This window comes from Tenrec ecaudatus, chromosome 6, assembly GCF_050624435.1.
Source record: "Tenrec ecaudatus isolate mTenEca1 chromosome 6, mTenEca1.hap1, whole genome shotgun sequence".
NCBI lineage: Eukaryota > Metazoa > Chordata > Mammalia > Afrosoricida > Tenrecidae > Tenrec > Tenrec ecaudatus.
Genome location: NC_134535.1, coordinates 86,689,100 through 86,701,802, shown reverse-complemented (window position 1 = coordinate 86,701,802; position 12,703 = coordinate 86,689,100).

Sequence of the window (12,703 nt, the reverse complement as noted above, 5' to 3'; positions counted from 1 at the left end):
GTGGCCTTGCTGGTCTCCTGTGCTGCTGCTGTGTTGCTATTGTTACGGACTCTCCTGAACCCTAAAGGTAGGGGAGTGTGCAAGCCCCACTGCCTGTGGCCCAGGGGATGATGAGAAAATAAAAGGGGGAGGAGCATTTGATTCTCAACTGCTTCCTCAATGCCAAACCCCTCGCTAATGCTCCTGGGTTTTGTTTAGATCCATAGATACAATAGCCATACGCATGTGGACTTGACCCAGGGAGAGTGAGTGGCACCAGGTGGAGGAAAGGGGTCTGGGTGGTGCAAATGGTGACTATGAACTGAGGGCTTGGCAGTTAGAATGCCCTCCTCAGGGCTGTGGAAACAAGGCCAAGCATCTAAAAACCCTGCGGAGGTCAGCGCTACTCTGGCACATTGGTTTGCCATGAACTTGAATAGACGCTCCAGTCATGGGTCTCCCTCTACCCACTTGGAGGGAGAAGACCTTTGGCTGTCATCAAATCTTTCCCTAACCACTCAGACCTGCACTATGGGTGATTGTATGATGATAGATACTGAAAGCTGCTACTTTGTGTTGCTAGAATATAAAAATGTATCAGGGAGATTGGAGAGAGAGAGAGAGAGAGAGAGAGAGAGAGAGAGAGAGAGAGAGAGAGAGAGAGAGAGAGAGAGAGAGAGAGAGAGAGAGAGAGGAGAGACAGGCGCAGTGGGGAACAGTGCTGTCTCAGGCTGTAGGTCCACCATTCTTCAGCTGCCCGACTCCGTTGTCTCCATTTCTGTTGCAATAAAAGAGCCTCATCCTCAAGGTCATAGCGAAAAAACCGAAAGCCCAAACAGAATAGCTCAAACGAAAGTCCACAACTCTACCCAACTGGAGATGAAAGATTTGCTAAAATAATTTATACACCAAAAGAAGTAGGGCGGTGGTTGGTCTTTGTACTTCTACATCATAGGACCAGATTAACTTCACATCTGCTGAAACGTACCAATTTGTAAATTTTCATGGGCTTAATTAATCCTAGGCCAAATTACAGTCATATTCATGAATCCATTACATTTTAACATGATAACCTATAGAATCTTAAGGGAGTTACTAAATGTAAGCTACAGGGCAGAAAGTATGTTTTATTTTAGCCTGGTACTGGTGACTCTGAGGGAAAGTACCTTGGTGATCTGTTCCCATAAAGATTACAGCCTAGGAAACCCTGAGAGGACAGTTGTTCTCTGTCGTGTGGGGTTAGTACAAACCAGAACGGACTAGTTGGCACACACAAAAAAACTGGGTGCCTGGTGTGTCAGGATGGCGAACACCACGAAGCTGCCTGGCTGCTAATTGGAAGATTTAAAGTTTGAGTTCTCCCAGAACACCTCAAAAGAAAGGCCTGGCAATCTACTTCTGGAAAAGCAGCCACTGAAAACTGGAGTTCTTCTCTGATATACACGTGGCTTCACAAGAATTGGAATGATTCCTTGGTAGCCAATTTTAAAAATGACGAAGAGGTAGTAATTCCCTCTGCTTCTCCATTCAGCACTCCAATTTCCTTGAGGGCGATGTTCCTGCTCAGAACAGCTCATTCCCAGAGAGGATGCAGGCTGTGACAGCCTTTCTCAAGACGACAACACTGCAGAAGGCAGCCCTGAAGATACAGCTCGGGTCAGGGAGACCAGCAGGCCTGACCCGCACACAGGGGGCAAATCAAGAGGGGAGTCCCACAGACCAGTCATGAAGCCCCCAAAGTATTCCAATCATAGGCGTCTGATTCGGTGGCGGTGGGGGGTGGGGTGGGTGGCACTTGGTACCCCATCTGAACTGATTGGGGATTACTCACAAGAGGGCCACTCTGAATTTCTAAAGGTATAGCTGTGGGCAGGCACTAGAGCACTCCATCCCTGACTGCAGGAACAGCAATGGGGATATTTAGGATGTTTGCCTTTTGGACACGAATGTTGAAGACAGGCAGGACGTGGGATGTGCAGCTCTCGAAGAAAGGGGGACTGGACTGATGTCCTCTCTATTAACAGAGACATAATCATCTGGCCTATGTCAGGAGCCCTGTTAGTCTTGTGACTGTCTGTATTTGTGTGTGTGTTTGTTTATTCAAGATAATGATGAGTACAGGGCAATATAACTGTTCTAAAATTGATGGCGAGGAAGGTATAGCTTTTCTGGTCGTGTCTGATCAATTGAGTTGTATCTGAGAGGAGTTACTGAGAGGTGAATGATAGGTAAACATGATAGTGGGGTAGGAGAAAAAAAGAAAAAGAGGAAAGAAGAAAAAATATGTACATGTAGATATATGTAAATATAGGTGTACTTGTTTATATATGTATATATACACAAATAGAACAGGAAGAAGATGGTCTTTACTTAAATCACACCTCAGTACAAGAATGGTGTGTTCTAGTAATGTGGTATTGTATGATACAGATATCCCTGACATTATGGCTGAAGACAAAATGGGTGCATAAGCAAATGTGGTGAAGAAAGCTGATGGTGCCTGGTTATTAAATACATAGCATCTGGGGTCTTACAGGCTTCTAGCTAAACAAGTGGCCATCTACAGGGAAGCAACAAAGCCCACATGGAAGAAGCACACTAGACTGTGTGATCATGAGGTGTTGATGAGAAGATTAATGCAAGCAACCAAATCAATGTGAAGGGCAAAACCCACCTGTAAAATAATTGACAGTCCCTCTTAGAAGGGTCACATGGGAGGGATGAGAAATGCTATGTGCAGTATAACACTGATGAACCACATAGCTATCCTCTAGTTCTCTAATATTTCCTCCACTTACTATCATGTTTTTTAAAATTTATTTTACCTCATTAATCATTGTGGTAGTCACTTAATCTGGTGTCAGTTTAAGGATTAAGAGTGTAGGGGTGGAGTCTAGGTTGTCAATCTGCAGATAGTCAATGAGACTTCTGTGGGCATGGCCTTCTCCTGAGAATTCTGGGAAATCCGGGACTTCCTCCTTGGAGGCGAGAGACACTTCTCTCTCTCTGCTATTTCCTGGGAGACATTGCAGAAGACAAGTCACGTGGACACAACCAGACCTCGGAAGCCAGAGAAGCCACAGAGAGACCCCTGCCAGCACTGAGATGTTTACAACGCTACTGGACCCAAAGACTTCCTACCCACTGGCTTGTGATTGTCCTGCATTTGGCTTCATTGCATGTGTTTCATGAGTCTGGAGAAGACTTTATAGATTGTTATCAGACATATGGACTAATATCAGACTTATGGACATTATCTGAACTGGGCTGGGATGTTTTCTCAATGTTCAATTTCTCTTGTATATAAATCTCTTTCTTATACACATATGTGTGTCCGTGAATTTGTTTCTCTAGTCTACGCAGACTAACACAATCATGTTAGATTTATGTATGGTCATTTGTATATTTAAGATCACTTGGTACATGAAAGTCAACACAGATAACCCTTCAGAAACAGTAACAGGAGTAATGGCTCCCTGAAGGTATGGGCAGAGTGTGGGGGTGGGAAATAAGGAGCTGATACCATTGATGTCTGCATAACCCAACTTGATGGGACCAAACAACAGAATCATATGTGAATGGATATATTGGATTACATAAGATATGGCAAAAAAAATCAAACTATTCTAGGGAGACAAATAGGGGTTGCTGGGGAGTAAGATAGGGGAGGGAGGGTATAAAGGGGAACTAATAGCAAGGAGTTCAAGAAGAAAGAAATTGTCTCACAACTGATTGTGGTAGCAATTGTACAATACTGCTTGATGTGATTGAACTATGGAATATTATGATATCTCTAAGAGCTCCCAATAAAATGACTAAAAATTATAAAACCGAACCAAAAATCATTCGCGTGGGTTTATGCTGTGGTCATTAAGGTCCCCATATTCAATATCCACTATGATTAAAATTATTGACTCCATTTCATCAGGTAGTATTTTGCCTTATGGATTTGTCTAGTCTGTTTTGTTCAGTGTCTCTTTTAACCATGAATGAAGCAGGCATTGTTTCTGTTTATCCTTGAGTAGAGGGATACAGTTTCCTGATAATTTGTGAAATTACTAAAACAAACCAACATCCTCCTTCAGAGATCCTCTGGAAACAATAAAGGCTGCTTCCATAGACCCTGGCTGTTCACCTTGTTTATATAGGTAATCTTTGTGTGGCCCTCTGTGGTGTGTGGTGTCTGTATGTCTCCCCTAGCTATGAATATATATGCCAATAAAATATTGCTGGATCTCATCCATTCAGTGTTGTGGGTTCAAGCATTCTTATAGCCTTGAAGTGAGGAATTTTTCTCTCACCAAATAGGAGGTGATTAAAAAAAAGAATAGCTTCTTAAACTAAAAGACTTTATATCCTAGTTTTTGGCACACTGCCAACACAAAGCAGTTGTTCAAGATGTATTTGTTAGAAAAAGAGTTGGTTAAATTACTATACAAATTCTTGTTGATATAACTCACTATTGCCAGTTATATATATTTTAGAAATAAATTCCTATAAGCCTGTTGTCTCAGGAATATTTGTATTATAGGGTTGTTGTGAAAGGTGATACTACTTATATTCATTCAAAGAGGTGATGCAGATCTATGTAGCGAAAGAGAGAAAGTGCACAATGAAGGGTGAAGGTACACTTGTAGCAGATTACAGGAACTGACATAGTCCCTTGGATTTAAGACTGAAATGCCCCAGTGTGAGAAGAAGCAGATGACTGCTATCCCAACGATATGGAGTTGGAAGTCGTTGGACTTTGGTTCAGATCTCTTGCTTTGAGATCTGACTACCATGCATTTACTATTTTCATACTCTCTTTGCTTTTTAAAAATTATGTTTTAGTCCAGCAGGCGTCATTCTGCTTTTGTGGATGAGCATTTTGGGGATGTTTGCCCTATTTCCAGCCCTCACTGCTTGCATAAATAGTACCCAGACACTTAAATATTTAATCTGTACAAGTCAGCAGTATACATATTTTAGTCTAAAAAGCATGAATGCTTTCATTTTCTCAACAGTATCTTAAATTCTATACCAATAGCTAAATTAATGATATCATCAATAGAATTTCCATATGCCTCATGGGGATGATTTATAATGCTCCTCAATAAAAGGATAATAATTTCTCTAAAATGGAACAGGAACCTACATCAACCAGAGATATATGAGTGGATTTTGAGCTTTTTTAAAATCATAGCTCTAATCTAAGAACAATTAGCTCTTGTGACGTGCTCCTCTTATTCGATATTTGCTCTCGCAATCAGATCCCTGAAAATATACATCCCAAAGCCTTGATGGCGTAGTAGTCATGTGTTGGGCTATAAGTAGCAAGGCCTGCAGTTTGAAACAACTCGCTGTTCCGCTGGAGAACGATGAGGCTTTCTACTCCCCTAAAGAGTTACAGTCTCAGAAACTCAAAGAGGCAGTTTTACTCTGTCCTATAGGGTCACTATGAGTCAGTTACGACTCTACGGCAGTGAGTTTAGTTTTTTTTTTTGGTTATAGAAAGTGTGGTGAAGAATCTGATGGGCTATGGCTATCAGAAAAAATAGCTCTAGGCCTATCTTAAAGCAAGCAGCCATCTAAGTGAAACGTCAGCCAAGTCCACATGGGAGAAGCACACCAGCCTGTGTGGTTCAAGGATTGTAAATCATAAAATCCAAGACCAGTGGAGATTAAATTCTGAGGACCCAGTTTGGATGACAGTGAAAGCCCAAATCGATGTGTAGGGTCCTCAGGCGGATTAAGTCTCTGGTGAATCTCCTCTGATCATTGACCAGAGATGCCTTGCTATTAGACAGAGAGGGTTGAAAAGTGCATCAGAGCAGATGTATTTAGGTTACAATTTAAAACCTTATCGTTTGTTCTCCTCCTTGGTGGATATTAAATTTGCTCTAGTTTAAAAAAATATATTTTCTACTTTATTTTGAGTTGAAGTTTTTCTCTGTGTTGTTTTCTTTTGCTATTAAGTTATCTTTCTCCATGCTTTTCTTTATATGAAATCTAGGATAGGTAAATCTACAGAGACAAAACATGGATCACTATTCTTAGGTGTATGGCATTGGAGGTTGGGGGAAGTGGAGAGCTAATAATAACGAGACAAGAATGAAGAACATGTTCTAAAATTGATCTGGTGATGATTGCACAATTCTTTCAATGATCATTACACCACTGAATTATATGAGATGTGAACTACATGTTAATGAACTGTTAAACGTTTCAGAAATTAAACTCAGTGGTGAGAAGCAGTTTCTGATAAATGAAACTATTTTCTTCCTTTGTTTTTTAAAACAATTTAATAATTCAATCATATTAAGAGTTTTGCAATCATCACCACAATCAATTTCAGAATATTATATTCTGCTGCTAACTCTGCTGCAAGTTTGTCACTTGTTCCAGTCTTGTGCAGACTCAGTAATTCAGAAGCATTTCTTTGGACCTACCCACTTCCTTCTTTTCTATTTTAGGTGTATTTCTATTTACCATTTCTTCCACAGGATGAATACTGGGTTTGTTCCTCCTGTGCCTTTTTAATTGTAATGGATTGAATTGCCAAACTTGTTTGGAAAATAGTCCTTTATTTGAAGATCTCATTAGTTAAATCATGCTAGCACAGGCCGTTGCTCCAATACTTCTGAGTGGCATTTTGTAAAAGGAGAGACCTGACTCAGAAAGAGAGTCTTATACAATGGAGAAGCCATGTGAGAATTCTTCTAGAAGTCAGGAAACACCAAGAAATGCCCACAAGGAGAGATCTTCCCCTGGAATTGACAGAAAGAGACCTTAACCCTATAGGTGTGCTGCGCTAAGACTTTTTAGGCTCCAGAGTTGAAAGAAAATAAATTTCTGTTCTTCAAAGCCACTTACTTTTATAGTATTTTGTTATGCCATCTCTAGGAAACTAACCCAAACCAAAACCAAACTTAGGGACATGAAGTCCATACAGATGCAAAGCAACCCTGGTATAGGACAGAATAGAACTGCCCTAAGGCACAAAAAGTTTGGCTTTTCACAGAATAGAAATTTGTCACTTTGAGTTAAATCCTAAGTGTTTTAAGTTCTTTCATAATTTTTCTCTCAGTATTTTCTGTCTTCACTTTGCCTTGTTTCATACTTCTTGGCTACTTCATTTTAATTTCTTCACATCCCTCTGAAACTGAGGGTCTCTGAACTCCCAGCAGCCTCTGACGATAGCCTGATCATGCTCTTAATGGAAGACACTAAAAGTGAAGGAAAACACTGAAAATAATCTCACTCTCATATACTGAGGTTCTACTCCACTTACTCTTTCTTCATGTCATGAGACTTGATTCCTTCATGAGGTAGGGGTGATTGGCGGGGGAAGGGTAAAATGAGCAGCAGATATTAAGGGCTCAAGTAGAAAGCAAGTGTTTTGAGAATGGTGATGGCAACAAATGTACATATGTTCTTGACACAATGGATATATGTATGGTGAGAAGAATTATATGAGGCCCCAATGAAATGATTAAAAAAAGACTTGATTCTTTTCCATATTCTGTATCTAATTTTCCATCTGAGTCACAAAGAGAATCTGTTCTCCCATAAGAGAGGCTGTAATGAAACCAGAATAGAGTCACTACGTCTTTTGTCAGTCACCTTCAACATCAAGATTGAAAGATACAAAGAGCAAAATAGGTAGCAAACTAGGGGAACTGAGGAGAATAAATAAAATGCAAAGGAATCCATCATGATCTGCCTTTGGATATTTAGGCCTGGGTGTATGTTCAAAGATGACTGTATATGCAATGAGGAAAGTACTTAGTAACCAAGGAGAACTGGCTTAGCATCTTTGACAGCATGATAAATTCAGATGCTCCAAAGCATTGGTTCATGTGAGATATTTTGCTACATACTTTAAATACTTGAAAAATTCGAACCTACTATAAAAAGCTTAGAGATGAAAGGAAAAGAGTGAGTGATGATGACAGAAAAAGAAGAAGAGAAATACGGAGTCTTTGGTTAATAGATTTTAAGAGGTGAGCAGTTAAATATTTTTGAGATTCCAAACCATACATGAAAGCTAATCTCATTATTTTAACTTGAAATTCAAACTCAACATTGCCACTTATTGTAATATGAAGTTGTCTAGTGGAGTCTCCTGTTGTTGTTTTTCCCCTACAAAATGAGAATTGCCTGAAACAATATATGTCTAGTGGCTGGTCCAGACTAGATAATAAGTAAAGATTAGCTTGGATATTTGCCTTCTAATCCTCTGCCTATACTTTTATTTCACGTGTGGAAGGAATATTTAAAGGGCTTGTCAATATCCTACTCTGTAAACGGAACTGCCTTTACAGAAACCCGGACAACACAGAAGACCATAATCCATTCTAGCGCTTCCTGCTTCTCCCTGTTTGGAAGTTCCTTACATCTCACTAGGATCTTTCCTGATAGTTGGATTCCCATTTCTCTTGATACAGCTTCCAGAAACACTGAAAAAGGCATGGGTCTCCTGATGTGTATTTCTAAGAGTAAGCTATTCTGAGTCAATCTCAGGCATCCTTTCCTTAAGCAACAAGAATGGAAAATACCAGATTAAAACATAAAACAAAAACCACAAAGTAACATAAGTAATACAGAATGAAGAGAAAGGTTCAGATAAGAAAAAGCAATAATAAAAGTGGATGAAAGACTCCCACTTATTCCCAAAAGGAAAAAAAATGTTGACACCAAAGAAAGATAATAGAGGCCAAGATAGAGGGAGACAGGAAAGAGTACAGAAATATGATCAGATAGATGTATATGTGGGAAAATGATGCTGAGGTGGGTCTTTAGGGCAGGCTTATACTGAAAAGTATATTAAGAGACACAGATATCAATAACCCCAAAGTTGAGGTAAAACAAAATCAAGCAAACAACAATGAAGAAAAGAAAGTCAAACACGGAAAGAAACCAAGAGACTGACTAGTCATGTTGGCATGCCTCCCTGTTGATGCAGAATCAGAACTAAAGAGCTAGGTACTTGGATAGACCTCAAAGCTCTAGAAGTCAGAGTTTGGCTTTTTGGCTTGTCTCCTTCAAATCAGCCCTTGCAGACAGGTCTCTGTGAGCTAGATTGACCATCTTAGTCACCGTCAAGCCATCTGTCCCACAGCCAGGGCCAGTTGGACCGACTGACAGAGCCTGATGAATACACAGAGCCAAGGAAAGGTTGGAGTGAAGGAACAGAGAGAGGAGCAATGCTAAACGACTCCGAGACCTGAATAGAGGCGACTGCTGAGAAGTCAGGGTGTTTCATCCTTAATGGATGCCTACAGTGGCAGGAGCAGCTCTGATTACAGAAGTCTGTGCAGGTACTGACCTTCTCCATGGGCTTCGGCACACACTGATGAGGACATCGGTGATGGTGATCTGTGGCTCAGAGTGGGATCCACGACAGAGAGCCAGGGTGATGGGAATATTGCTGCAGACCAGCTGCCCATTCATAAAGCCGGGAGTTTGGTCTCTTAGCTCCACCCTCCTTCACTGCTGTCACTCACACATACATACACACCTTCAGGGAGCCATATGCTTTTAACTGGTTACTGTTGGGAGCCAACTCTAATAAGGCCAACAATCTGTTCTTGATGCCTGACCACTCTAACTGAATCCCGGGAGGTAGTGTGGTACCAGTCCATTCCAAGGCATCTCCTTTGAGAGTCCTTATTCATGACAAGTTACTCTGGAAGGTCTGGATTAGACCCAGATTTTCCCACAATAGTATTATTTCTTTTAATAGATGAATTGGTAGATAAAGGGGCCTGACAGGTGCCATGATACACTTTCCCTTAAATCTGGGCATGTTTTTCCTCTATCTAGCTATTTCCCAGTTTTATTTTGATTTAATTTTCCGTTAGTTTCTGCTGATAATGACCACCTCTTACAATTCCAATCCAACATCTTTTCATATTGTAATACCACATTCAACACAATGATAGATACTGACTGAGCACCCATTCTGTGGCGGGTACCACATTAAGTGCTGGTGCTGGGGTGGTAAACTGACAAAAGCAAAAGGCTTTCCCAATGGAGCCTGCATATTTGATGTTCTTGATATATTTCTCTAACCTCTATTCTCTGTTCATTAAATTCGATTCCTCAAAGCTGGACTTGACTCAATAGCAGTGAGGGTTTTAAAAAAATTCTGTATCTTTAATTGATACGATTAGTAGAATGCAGTTTTTGGTCTGCATACTGTTGTTAGCTGTCATTGAGTTGGCCCTGACTCATAGTGACCCTGTGTACAACAGAATGAAATACTGTCTGGTCCTGCACCTTCCTCACAATTGTTCTTATATTTGAATCCATTGTTGCAGCCACCGGGTCAGTCCATCTTATTGCGGGTCTTCCTTTTCTCCACTGACCCTGTACTTTAGCAAGAATCATGTCTTTTTCCAGATGGTCTCTCCTATAACTTGTCTAAAGGATGCGAGATGAAATCTTGCTATCCTTGCCTCTAAAGAGCATTCTGTCTGTACTTCTTCCAAGACAGATCTGTTTGTTCTTTTGGCAGTCCATGGTACTTTCAATGTTGTTTGCCAGCACCGTCATGCAAATGCATGGATTCTTCTTTGGTCTTCTTTATTCAGTGTCCAACTTTCACATGCATATGAGGCAATTGAAATACATAAGTCCTCAAAGTGACCTCCTTATAATCCAACCTGTTAAAGAGATCTTGTGCAGACTATCTGCCCAATGCATGTCTTTTTAAAGAATCTCTCCACTAGCTCTGTTGCTCTTCTTTCTCTCCAGTCACTGTCATCCTCCCCATCTCTTTCATTCCCTCCTCCCTCGGCCTCCCCATAACCACCAAAGCCATTTTCTTTTGGTGTTATAACCATTTCTCTTGATTTTTCTTGTTATGATAGTGACAATATTTGTCTTTATGAGATTAAATAACTGTTGAGCATAATGCCTTCCAAATGTATCCATGTTGTGATTGCTTCATCATTGTTTTTTAGGGATGCATAGTATTCCACTGCATGTGTGTACCAGAGTTTATTTGTATCCATTCATCTACTCATGGGAATTTTGGTTGTTTCCATCTTTTTGCTATGATGAATAGCACTAAATCATGAGTGTGCATATGTTTATTTGTACTTTGTTCGTTAGTTCTTTGGAGTATATACTGATTAGAGAAATTGCTGGGCCCTATGGTATTTCTACTTGCATTTGCTTATGGAAGCATGGTTGCACAATTCTGTAATCCCATCAGCAGTGTGTTAGTGTTCCAATCTCTCCACAGCCTCTCTAGTATTTGTTGTTCTCTATCTGTTTAAAATTTACTTTCAGTGCCAGTGTGAGATGGTATCTATCTCATTGTTTTAAGTTGCATTTATCTTATAGCAGGTGATCTCAAGAATTTCTTAACACATTTGTTGGCTGTCTTGATGTCATCTTTGTTGAATTGTCTGCTCATGTGTTATGCTAATTTTAAAATTGGATTATTCTTGTTTTCCTTATGGTAGAATTTCAGTTTTCTATAGCTTTTACAGGGTGGCCTTTTATCTGATATACCAAACCAAACTCACTGCTATCAAGTTGATGTCAATTTATATCGACTCTATAGGACAGGGTAAAACTGATGCCCAGGAGTATCCAACACTGTAATTTTTTACAGGAGTAGAAAGCCCCATCTTGCTCCCACAGAGAATTTGGTGGTTTTCCACAGAGAATTAAAATTAAGGCTCCTCTTATCTGGTGTACCATTGTAAAAAATTATCGCCTAAACTATGATTTCTAGTTTTGCTCTTTTGGTGAAGTCTTTTCATGTACATACATGTTGCACTTTTTGAAGGCCCTAGTCCTTTGTTCTGTGTTGTATAGTGGGATGTTTTTCATATGCTTGGTAGTGTGTTTATGGTTTGTATTTTTCATTTATGGCCTTAGTTCTAGTGTTTAGATTTAAGTCTGCAGTTCATTTTGAGTTCATTTTTTTAATACGGTGCGAAGTATGGGCCCCTTTCACTGTTTTGCAGGTGGAGATCCCGTTTTGCCAGCACTATTTATTAAAAGAAAATAACCACAGTAGTCAAAGCAGCCTAGTACTGGCACAAAGTCTGGTCTCTCCTGACACCATCCACACAATTGTTCCCTTGCCTGAGGCCAGGGAGAATTCTTCTTCTTTAGGGCCTCCCTTCTGTTCGTTGTCCCTCCACTTTACCAAATAAGATGTCCTTCACCAGGGGCTGGCCTCTCCTTACAACATGGCCAAAATATGCAAGATGGAGACTTGCCATCTGTTTAGATTTATTTTTAATTATCTTATCTTTTGGGTCATGTGCTAGTTTGATGATTTTATGCCAAGTTGCAAGGTTTTCATACCAAATGAAAGTGGCTTTGCTAATCAATGGCGTGGTGGTGGGGAGGGGAGGGGACAGGGAAGAAGGAGCAACAGGCTAGTTGAGAGGTTGTTAAACTTCACTGGAGCCATGTTCAGCTCTTTAGGAATGTACATGTGGCTATAAAGTAAAACTGAGAATGAAATTATTATAGTTTCATTTAAAGGATATAATTCAGAAAATGGCGATTTCATTTGCTTGCAACTCAACAGCTCTCAAATAATTTAAAATAAAAAATAAAAAATTGTTATGAGGGACAGGATTGGCTCTTCTGGCTTAAAATAAAAATGTTTGCCCACCCCTGGGCTACAGGATTGGTGAGTGCTAACATGGTGAAGATAGGATACTATCTATACTATAAGAGGAGGGGCCCCCAAATGGGGGGATCCATTGAT